The sequence below is a fragment of the Sturnus vulgaris genome, chromosome 5 (assembly GCF_052056855.1).
Source record: "Sturnus vulgaris isolate bStuVul1 chromosome 5, bStuVul1.hap1, whole genome shotgun sequence".
Classification (NCBI taxonomy): Eukaryota; Metazoa; Chordata; class Aves; order Passeriformes; family Sturnidae; genus Sturnus; species Sturnus vulgaris.
The window spans coordinates 4955217-4967564 of NC_142247.1; positions in this window are offsets into that span (position 1 = coordinate 4955217).

The following is a 12348-nucleotide window of genomic DNA, read 5'->3' on the forward strand; positions in this document are numbered from 1 at the left end:
GCAGCACTTCTGTCTTGCCTCACAGGAGCAGAGTCCAGGGACAGCAGTGGAAATAAACTGCTTTGGGCATTGGTAAATTCTGGGATACAAACAGGGGTGGCTGTGTGCACACTCACACCTGTATGAACACACACACACACACACAGAGCATTGTTAGGGGAGACTTCAGGCACAGATTGCTTATTTGGCAGAACAGAGGAGGCTGTTTTAAATCTTAAGGCAAGTCCTATGCAGAGTTCTGTTTTTGCAGTGGACATCATGTTCCTTTGCAGCTCAACTGGATAGAAGAGATGAAGAAATAAAGGTCATAGACATCACACTGGCCTATCCAGGTAAAGTCAGCCAGGTCATGGCATGTATGCTTAAGGAAATACTAACTAAAAAGAGAAAATAATCCTGATTTAGGTGATTTGGGCTGGGGCAAAATTGGGAAGTCTTGTGTCATGCTGCTTCAATGCCTATCCGAAGATGTGACTGTTACTGCACAGAGTGAACCTGATGTATTCACTCATTCTTTCTGCACCTTTAATTTGCTTGACCAGCCAAATTTGTACCAATAAATCTTTCTCATCAATTAAACAGAAACCTATGACCATGTAAGCTAAAACCAAGAAGATTACTAGGAGAATAAGAAACAAACTTGTTTTCTGTGCAGGTGTGGTGAGTGCTGGACAAAAGTGCTACAACCAGCCCTGACCTTCCAGGTTTCTGAAGAGAGCACGTGCCAAAGGAAATGCAGCAGAATGCTTTTGTGCATTATTTGAGGGACAATGCAAGGATCTCCTTACAAAACTTCAAGTGTTAATAATTGAGTTGCATAATCCTCTGTAATAAGAAAATCCAGTAAAGATGTGGAGGAATTCCTCCATCCAGGAGGAATCTGCAAGCACATCACCAGAAACTGAATTTCTTCTTTCTCTCTGCAAGCAAGATCCTGCATAGCCAGAAAATGCCTCCTCTTTTATCCAGCCATCATTGTGGCCCTTTGATTATGCTGCCACAATACCTAGCACACACATCATTTGCAAAGCTCTGCACACTGGTGAAGTGCTGTTCTGTAGAAGGTGAGTGGTAGGACTGTAGCCATCAGAAAAAGGGAAATGCAGACACAGAGTGGTTAAATGATTTGTCCAAGGCCATGCAGGGAGCTGGGGAGAGAGGATGCAGCAAGAGGGACAGGGAGGGAGAGAAACACATGATGACATCACACACACACACACCACAATAGATCTCTGATTTCAAGCATCTTTGGCATTTAGCCCAAACTTCAGGTCATGCTGCTGCTTCTCTCTTTAGGAGAGATATTATCTGGAAGGAAACAATGGTGAAGATAAGGAAAGCCTGAATTCTGTTAAAATTATTTTTGCCATAGATGATTTGTTGGTATTGTATTTTTCAAAGTACTGATTATTTTCAGTCCATTCCAGAAAAAATAATAACGAATAATAATGGATTAATAATGTTCTTATGGAATAAAGTGCTTTCCTTATCCACTTAGCAAGGTGCTTGGGCATTGCACAGACAATTACAAATAAAGTGCAGCAGAAGTAATTAAAATAAGCATGCATTATAAAGCCACAACAAAATGCAAATAAGTCAGGCCCCAGGATTTAATGGAAAGGTCTAATGCTACATGATTTAATTTTATATTTCTCTAGCTATTTAACTCAGAGTAAAATTAATCCATAAATAAAGGTATACTAATAAGCATACATGATAGGGAAGATAGTAACACCTTTAGGTGTTTCAACTGCAGTAAAACTTTCACTGCAAAATGTTCTTGTAACATTTTCTGAGAGGTCCTAATCTCACTTTAATTTTCAACACCTCACTGAAACTTGATGCAAGCAAATCACTCCAGCCTTTTTGACAGGTAGAGACTTCCCGTGTTTTTCCACTTGAAATTCAGTTTGAGGCATTCCCTTCTCAGTTACACTCTATCTGCTCTTGGACAGGAGGTCATCACAGCAAATCCGGGCAGTCTTTTCCTCATTTCTTGCATTTGATCCCAATTTCCTCCACCTTCCATGCCTCAGCCTTGCAAGGTAACAACTTAGAGCTGGTAATTCAGTATCCAAAGTGCTTGTGGTTGGAGAAGCAGGGCATATAGCTTCAGTTCTCAGCTATGATTCTGTCAACTTATTATCATAAGCTTGTGATAAGGGTTTTTATACTTCTACAAGACCTGCATTTCTATTGTCTTTATTTGAGGAGAAAGAGAATTTAGGAAGGTGTGTACAAGGACACGGAATACAACAAAGATTATTGGTGTTTAAGATCAAGTCCTTGGTACTTAAGGAAAGGCACATTTAATGTTAGCCAACTCCCCTTAATTAACCTAACATTTTCTCCCCTTCTTCCTGTCAGAAAGGCAAGTAAAATCTTCTCAGCTGATTTTTCCCATCAGATCTTAATTCTTAAGGAGAGCACACAAGGAAGCAAAGCACAAACCATATAAAACCCACAGAAGCAGAGTAAAAGATGGGAGGTAAGAGATGCAAGAATCATCGTCCTGTATTTCCATCTTTCCATCTTTCATTCCAGTTTCTGGGGGAAGACAGGGGCATTTTCAGTCTCACCTGGAGGTTAGCAGCTGCTAAGTAGAGAGTCTCAGAACTGCTTGCAAACAGCCTGCAGACCAAAAAAAAATCCGCAGGAATTAGATGAATAATTTCAAAATAGAGGATAGAATCAAGACAATCATAATGTTCTCATGCATAATTTATGGACAGAGAAAAAAAAATAAAGAGTGCATCTCCTGAATGCTTCTTTCACTCAGACTTCTTTCATTTGAGGCTGCATCCAAAACTGTTCAGATCAATGAGAAGATGTTTCACCATCCTGAGTCCAAGCCAAGTCACTATCTGCTTACAACTGTTGAACAGATGGATGAAATGAAGCTAGCACGTGAGAAGTGTGTTGCCCACAATCACACAGGACACCACTCAGTGCCTGTAATTAGAAAACATTGGAATCAACAGCAGTGTTTCCTCTGCTTCAGGTGAACACTGAGTAAAGGTGGGAGTGGTTCTCTGGCAGCCTCTAATCCAGCTCTGAAAAGCCAGATGTTGTGCTCTGCAGTCCTGACATCTGCAACAAGGTGAAATCTCTGTCTCTCTTGTGTTGTGGCTGTTGAATTAATTCATATTGATACCATAAAAGCAGAAGCTGTGGGAAACATCTCAATTTATAAATCAAACATAAAGAGCTGAGATGTGGAAAGGACAATTACTTCAGTTTCTTTCAGTTTTGGTTGGGTTTTTTTGCCTCTTCAGTTGTGTACAGCTAAACTGCCATATAAATATTTAAAACAGCTGTTCATCAGGAGAAGGTACAAATTCTGGATTGTAGCCTTAGTTGAGATGTGTGGTTTTGACACATTTTAAAATCCTGACTGTATTTGAACTGTGCTACTGCAGCCTTCTGTTATTTACTGCAAATTAAAAGGAATCAAGGTCTCTTCAGACTGCACTTCCCCTTTTCATGTTGCTAGTTACATTATCTCCTGCCTTTTTCATGAAATTAAGCTTTGGCCACTTAATTGATTAGTTCTAGAGAGCAAAAGCTACACAGAGACATTTTTTCTTCAGAGTCAGTCAGGTTTTTGTTTGAGCTGACAGTTTTTCAGTCTTTTGTAAATACTGCAGCAAAATAAAATAAAAAAAACCCACCTGAATATGAGCTTGATTCTCCCAATATCATCTGACTGGCTCCAAATTACATGGAGATTTTCAGAGGGGACAAGTTCATGTGATCTGACCTTGCGCCAGATATACAGGAAAAAAAAAGATAAAAGATAAAAAGAAATGGAATAATGTTAAGGGTAAATTCATACTCCAACTAGAAGGTTTTTCTGCAATGGCAGAAATCAAATACTGTCAAGAAAACAAAAACATTCATGAACAGGATGCATTTCAGCTCAGGCTACAATACAGCATTTTTCTGACGAGCAGCTGTTTAAAATATTTATGTCAGCTTAGCTGTGTTCCACTGAAGAGAAAAAAAAATTGACACAAGCAGCAGCATTTGTCCTTACCACATTTCAACTCTTTATGTTTGGTATATAGAAGACATTTTCCCTTTGCTTTTAATTTTGTGCTATCAGTGTGAATTAACAATTCAACAGCCTCAACACAAGAAAGTTCACCTTGTTGCAGAATTCAGCTTAAAGAAGGTAAGACCAAAAATCATAACACCTAGCTTTTAGCTGCAGGACCAAAGATGAAGATAGCAGAGGACTCTTCCTGCCTTTACTCAATCCTCATCTGAAGCAGAGATTCTGATTACAGACCCTCAGTGCAGTCCTGTTTCACCTTGACAATGTGTCTTGTTTGGTCTGTGCACAGGTTTCATAACAGGAGTAAGCAGATGCTGACTTCTCAGGGAAATTAAAGCCAGGGCAAATCAATAAAGCATCTGGCCTGATGTGCTACGTACTGTATAATCTCATGCAGCTTGGAACATGAGTTTAAGAAAAAATTTATCTCCAGAAATGGTTCTGGTACCACTGAGAAGATAGTAAAAGGTAGAGAATTTGTCTCGTTCCATGATATTTTGTCACTGTGGTTAATCTCTGTCATGGTTGACAAGTTGGAATATTTTTCTTGTATGAAGTTATTCTTTTAATTTTCCAGACATGAGTGATTATTATGCTGTTCTCTACCAGGGTAAAGAGCTCCTTAGTCCTAAGTTTTTTTCTCTCCTTGAAGGTGACTGATCAAATCACCTGATGATATTATTTTTAGCAAGATAAATGGACTGATCTCTTTAAATGGTGTAATTTTCTAAAAACTTGAATATTTGAGATTTTTTGGCTTTTGAGGTAATCTTTCAGACTTCCTGCTATGCAGCATGGTCCAACTGCTAGAGACAGCCCAAATGTTTGCTGAGATGTGCTCCTATCTCTTGTTGCTCATTATTTATGGGATCAGGCTTTTGCTCAGGTCAGCTTTTGCCTTCAAATCTGCTTGTAGACAGGATCTCTTCTGCTCAGACATGCTGACTTGTGACAAATATTTCCGTGTTCTATTTTGGTGTCTGAAAGAATTTCAAGGAGCATATGAAGAGATAAAACTCAAAACTGAAATAACTTCCTCCAGACTTTTCTTTGAGGAACACAATGGAATTGTTTCAGATATCCACCACCATCCACACAGCTGCAATTGACTCCACAGGGTAGAACCTCTGCCTCATGCACAGGACACAAAAGGTCTCTGTTTTGGGAGACCTGTAAAGAGCAGGAGATAGGTCAAATAGTGGCAGATCACAGGTCTAGCTTTTGTGTTGCACGAATTAGTTTAACATAAGGTTAAGCTCTGGGTGCAAGCCATTCAGTCTTGTGAATTTCTTCACAACTGATGTGATTTTGGCAATGGTTGAAGCCAATCTGGTGACAAGGCAAGCAGCTGAAAACTTACAATATTTACGTTGGCCAGAGAGAAATTCCCCACTGATTTTCTGGCCACCTTATTTGCACACCTCTCAAGTAAGAGCAACCGAGGAGATCTTTTTAGGTAGTGAGCAGAAGTCTCTTCTGAAACAACACTACACTCTTTTTTAAAAGATGAAAAAAAAAAAAAGCAATCCCCACATCTCACAGCAGCACTGCTTTGTTGTTCCATCCCTTGCAGAGATAATAGTTCAGCTACTCACTCTCTCTGCAGTGCTCACCTTGGGAAGCAAAGAAATGGCAAAGGACAAAGGGTCTTGTCCCTGGAAGGAGGAAGGGCTAAAGGAGCCACAAGCAGTAGCAGTGGTTGGATGGTGGGGAACAAAAACTGATGTGAATTGGGCAACACGACACACAGGGAGACTGATGGAAGTGACAGAAGGCAGGGACTGAGGATGCACAGGCTGTCAGTCCCTGTGCTGGGCAGAACTGAGGAGGGGGAAGGCTCATGTTTGGTCTGCAGCCAAGGCTGGTGTGGAAGTTGTGGAAGAAAAGCAAATGTGCAAAAGGGGCAGAAAGGTACCTTTAGTGCTCTCAGTAAACTGAAGAGAATGGCTGAGTATTTGTTATAAAGACATGCTGAGTACAGTCAAAAGGAAGACTCAAAACTTGAAAGTTGGGTTGAAGTCCACTTTGTAAGACTTGAAGAGTGTATATGTCTGGATTCTAAAGGAGCCAGAGCTATTTGCTGATGACTTAAATTATGATTTGTTCCCATCTGTTCAGGTTTGTACTCTGTTTCCCATTGAAATTACTGCTGGATGGATGTCACAGAGTGGTGATTTTGGACACATTCTCATTGGGTTTTAATTTTTTATGTGATGATTTGGGCCTTTTTTTACAGAGATCAGCGCAAAAAGGCAAAACACGACCAACTGTGACAGAATATATAAAACAGAATGAGCTGCCTACAGATAAATGAAAACAGTCCAAAATAATAGAGACCAATGTGAATCACGACCAAGAAGCTTATTTGTAATAATAAACATGTCATCTGTGTCAGATAAACAAATCACAAATATTTATTAAGATAACAAATGGATTATAAATAGAGACATCCCAAATTCACATCATGTCTCTCAGTTATAGTAGATATGAATTAGCAGCCATATCTGCCAAAATAAATCTGGCATTCTTACAGAGTCATCATTTTAAAAAATAATAGTAACAATAATAATAAATAAAAAGAAGGAGAGTACAGAGAAAGAGAGGGCAGACTGGCATTGTTTTTTATCTTCCACTAGTATGACATAGTTTATAGAGATCAGGCTGCATTAGTGCTGCTAAACGTGATATAAACATGACAATGATAAGAAAAAACTGGAGGCAGGGTTGAGGGAGAGGCTTCCCTGGTAGCTGCAGTTCTGACCCCAATCCTATAAGCTGCTCCAGGCAAGCAGGTGCATGAGGCCTCATTTTGAAATTAGTGAGTTCAAGCCAAGCACAAAAGTCTGTCTAGCCAAAGTATCAGCTGGCAACTTCCACTTACCTCCTTCTGCCAGTCTTTCAGAGGCAGATCACACTTTATTTATATGACATGAGTTTTGATACCATGAAAAAAAAATGTGATGGAGTATTTATTCTTTAACTCTGGTGGTTGTGGAATGAAGCCAGTGAGTTTAAAAAGACTAAAATTAATTTTCAGGAGGAATTAAATAAAACCAGTTGTTCTTTATTCAAACCTGGCACTTGTTTGTCATGTTGTCCTGAGCTCCAGGAAATGGAGAGGCTGAGATTCTGCAGCAGGGGGGATTTTTCCATAACATACATTCCTGTGTTTCAGACCATAGATTTCAGGACATAAACAGTACTGTACCAAACTGAACAAAACAAGCCTATAAAACACCAAATGTGACTGAAACAATATTGGGCTTGGAATGAATTTTTTTGTATTTCCTTCCCTTCTGTGAAGGTAATGGTGCATACTCAAGGCCAAGCTCTTGCTGTCTGTATTCAAAGGGGGGATGGAGGAACTCTTAGTGTGATAGTCTGCCTGCCCTGGTTGGATTTCCAAAGAGGAAAAGGAGCAAAACTACCTCATCATTGCTAGTGCTGATCCAGATGGATGAAAACAAGATAGAGTGTTGTGTCAGCATTTGCATGACTATCAGGAATACAGTCAAGAGCATGGGGCCAGACTCACCTCAGAGGTGCACAGCCACAGGATGAGATGCACAGGGCACAAACAGAAACACAGGAAGTTCTATCTGAATATGAGGAAAAGCTTTTTTACTTTGAGAGTGACAGAGCACTGGAATAGGATGTCCAGAGAGGCTGTGGAGTCTCCTCTGGAGATATTCAAAACTCAGTTTGATGTGATCCTGTACAACCTGCTTTAGCAGGGAAGCTGGGCTAGATGATCTCCAGAGGTCCTATCAACCCAGCCATTCTGTGATTCTGTGAATTAAGCCTAAAATAAAGTCAGGAGCTCTCAACTGTAAATACTAGTCACCATAAAAAGAGGTCGGTGCTGCCCCAACTGTCCTCTAGATATAGTGCGACCAATACTAGACCAATTTGAATTTTAATATATTCTTGTAGCTTGTTTATATTTTTATTTTCCTTCTGACAAGTCTTACATATTCATTTTGAGGTACACTCCAAAATCCTTCTCTTCCTTATGTTTGTATGATTGGATCCTTTCAGATATTCTTTCTCCCCTGCAGCAGTTGTTCTGTGAAGATCCTGAGCTATTTGACTCTTCCCTACAAGCCAGATTCTTGCTCCTAATGCTGTTGGACTGGCCTGTCCTGGCCATTTCTGTGCTTACCTATTTCTCTGCATGCCAGAAAGGTCAAGTCCCTGCTCCACACATCCACAGCTGCCCATGTTAAAGGCAGGAGTGCCCCAAAGACTTTGCAGGTAGAGGACACGGGTGCATGCAGCCTGTCTCCAGCAATCCAGCTCAGCACCTCTGCCTGGCAGCAAAACACTTGGATAAAAATAGACAAAGAAGCCTCCTCAAACGAACCTACAGGATTTGTGGGCTCAACCCTGATGCTCAGTGATAAATTCAAGGTCATATTCACATTCTGTGTAGTTCTGAGAACACGTCTTTTGTTGTTGATTGAAGCTCAGCCTGAGCTGGGACGTTAGGAGCTTGCCTGTGGCCGTGGCTTCCTGATGAAAATCCTTGGTTCCTGGCCCATTTTAGTGGATGTGCTCACCTACAAAACTGAAAGCCATGAGAAAATGGATGTAGTCATAAACTGTTTATTTGTCAAAGTAAACAATGAAAAGTTATTTGTGAATTTGGGATGCACTCACTGAATATTTTTGAGATTTAAAACAATGAAGACATTTTTTTTTCCCTAAGCCCTTTGTCTTCTCCCAGGAACACAAAAAGATTCAAGTCTGGAGTATTCTATAGATAATTAGCTCTACTATTTTAAATGAGCTATACAGTTGCACTAGTAGAAATACTAATAGAAGTACTTAATAAACAAATGCACTGGTTTTATTATGAAACAATGACAAAACGCTATTGAAATTTATATTGTGTTGCACACTGTAATTCTGGCCTCTTTACATCACTCTAAAATGGAAGGGGAATTAAAGGCTGAAGAGGGAGATATATATCCTACTGCTTTGTAAATGAACAGAAAGATTACATCTGTAGGTCTTAGAATTAAGTAGGGACCCGATGTTATAACACAAATGCAAAAATAATTCATGTTTCTAGAGAAAAATCCTGTGGAATTAACATGGCACCTTGGCATACAGCTATTACAAGGCAGTTAATATGGCATAATTTTAAGGACCACCAGGAAATTTGGCCTGAAGCACAGAGGAATTATAATAGCCACATATAGTAAGCTTTGATGTGAAATATTATAATAGCTTCATATAGTAGGCTTCATGTGAATACTGAAGAGCAATACAAAGCATCTGAAAGATTGAAATGCAAAACTAATAGTTTCATTGGAAATGTTTAACATGCTCATTCAGAAAGAAAATATTTCAGTAGGAATTTTGAATTTTCACTAAATTTCCATTGGAGTAGAAACTGGGAAAAAAAAATCTCTGAATCAAATGCCTAGGCTTTTCTATGGATCTAGTCCTTTGCTTATATTGCACATATCTGGAAAAAAAAGGATTACAGAACTAATGTTGGTTCCAACCAAAAAATAGCAAATAACTTACTCTGAAACTATGGAAGTTTTATTATTTACCAAATACACTGAAAACAATGCTTTGGACATGTCTTTGGAAAAAAAAGCAGGGTTTATTTTTTGGTTCAAACCACCAAAACAACTAAACCAAATAATCAATTATTTGCACAAATAAACCAATTTGAACAATTTCCCTTAAATCCTAAAACAGAAGCTTGCTATTGACAGCAAGGAATTCACAGGTGTGAGTCTTATTCCCAGGGAATATTGATTTATGTTATTTAGCTTTTATGTTTGAAAAGATGAAAAATTGTTTCCAGCTTGAAACTAAGTCTGCAGGAACATGCTTTTATTAAAGTGCAAATTTCATTTAAGTGCAAATTTTTCTTAATCACATATTACTTAATTTTCTGAAATATGTTTTTAGGAGGCAATGTCAAAAGTACAATTAAATGGTTCAGGACTAAGTCCTAATTGATGGTGACAATAATGAAAATTAATTATTTACTGAAAGCTTATTTTTTCTTTTTTTCCCCCTTGCTTTTACCTCTCATTATTCTGCTTGGAAACAGACTGTCCTAAAATTATTTGAGAGTCCTGCTGTCACTATTCAGACAAGCATTTGTCAGAATGTCTTAATACACAGTAATATTTTCAGTAGGCTTTTAATAGAACATCTTTCTCTCCAGTTCCTTTTAGTCCTAATCTTTAATGTAGGGTCTTGCATCTCTTTTTATGCTTCTCTTTTTATTAACTTTCCAAATATATTCAGAAATCCCCTAATTTGTATCCAGCAATGACTTATGTATTGAAGCATTAAAATGTACATTTAAAAACATTGAAGCTAATGTTGGAAACTGATAAAATACTATTAAAGTTCCTAGTTTAAATATACGTGATTTGAAAAATATGAATTTTTAAAAGAGCTATTTTTATAAAAAGGAAGAAATGTTCTTGAGAACTCCATCTTTTTTCTTCTCCTTTTAGGAATTAAAAGTCCAGAAGAATTTAAAAACAAAACAGAAAAAGAATAATGTCCAAAGCTGGGGAGGGAGTGCAGTGAATTTTCATCAGGATGCTGATTTTTATTCGAGACTTTCAGAGTGGAAAAAAAAAAAAAATCAATCTTCAATTTTTTTGGAAGCAACATCTAATATTTAACACCCACACTGTTCTAAATAAACTTAATGGATGTCAGAATCAAAAGAACAGTGATCTTCATAATGACTCACTAACATGGTAGCTGGGAGTTGTGGCTGGCTCCTTCCTCCTTGGGTTCATGCTCTCTTCACGTGGCAGAGGACAACTGGTGAATTGGTGACAACTCCTGACTTTGTTATGGCAGCAGAAGGACAAGGCAGCGTTGGGGCTCTCAGAGGGGACAAGATTTGGATAGCTGGTGTCTGGCTTGAATTCCAAATGATAGCTGGGACTGCGTGACAAATAGCTGGGTGTTACAGAATGTGAGTGTAGGATTGTGTGCATGGCTGTTATAGGATGTGAGGGTCTAACAGAATGTTGCAGATTCTGTGAGTCTTTAAAGTTAAACAAGTAATTGGGGCCTGTTGGGAGCATGGCTAAATGGATGACCTTAGAATACCTGTTGCTTTTCTCTTAGCCATGGCTGTTCTTAGTATTTCTCTCTTTCATTTATTTTTTTATAAAGGCCTGGTATGGGAGGTTTGATCTCTTGCCAGGTAGCCTAGTGGGAATGCTGTGTTCAGTTATGCAAGAAGCGTGGATTTGATCCCTGCCTCCTGTTACCATGCTCTTAGGAATACACGTTACAGAAATAAAAGCATTAGCCTGCAGCCACACTGCTGTGCTGTGCTCCCACAGATCTCACAGGTCAGCCCCACTCAGGACTCTCTCACAGAGTGGAAAGGAGCCACAAAATAAAAGAATATGCAAGGAACACTGTCCTCATCTGTGCTCCTCTCCAGGGACTTTCTACTCTTTGTGGTCTGTTGTTTTGTTACCGTTGTTTCACTGATATACCTTTATTTCAGAAATGTGCTTTTTTTTTAAAGTCAAAAAAGGTGATTACTGTGAGCATGCAGAATTGTGTGGTGGCAATGTGAAGAATGGCATTTTGTAGTTCACAACTGAGAGTCTTCCCAGCGACACTTAAGACAGAGAACTTTGCAATCCAGCTTTTCCTTACCAACCAGTTCAAGGTGCAGCAGAGACACTAGTTCAGTGCAGCCATACAAAGAGGTATTCTAACCTCTAATATTCTAACATTCTAACATTCCAACCTGTGCCAGTAATATAAGAGTCATTTTATACTCCTGTGCACACCGAAGAAGTTGCATTTTTATTGTTTATTGGGGGCAGAGGAGAGAGGAGTGGGTGGTGTGGTTCCTAGCAGTGCTTCAACCTGAGCCCTACGTGAGACACTGTGGCACATCGTGCCCTGGAGAACTCACAGTCTGATGGGCAGTCAGGCACAGGGCATCAGAAGGACTCTGGCACTCATGAGGAATAACTAATGTGATGCTGGGGAGTGATGTTTAAAGCTGTGACTCCAGGGCTGAGCAGCAGGCTTGGATGATAAAGGAGAAAGTGTAGAAGCTGAAGGAGTTTAGGGAGAGAAACAAGAGTGGTCGAGAAGGGCTCTAGTTTGTTCTACTCTGCTGCATTTTACCCCAAAGCCCCACTTCTAGGGGAAGAGGAAAGCTACATGTTTGTGAGGAAGTGAGTGGAAAAATTGTCTCCAGATATCTGAGTCAGAAGAAATCTTGTGAAAAAGGAAAGGGGAGTGCACTTGGCCCTTATTTTATCCCC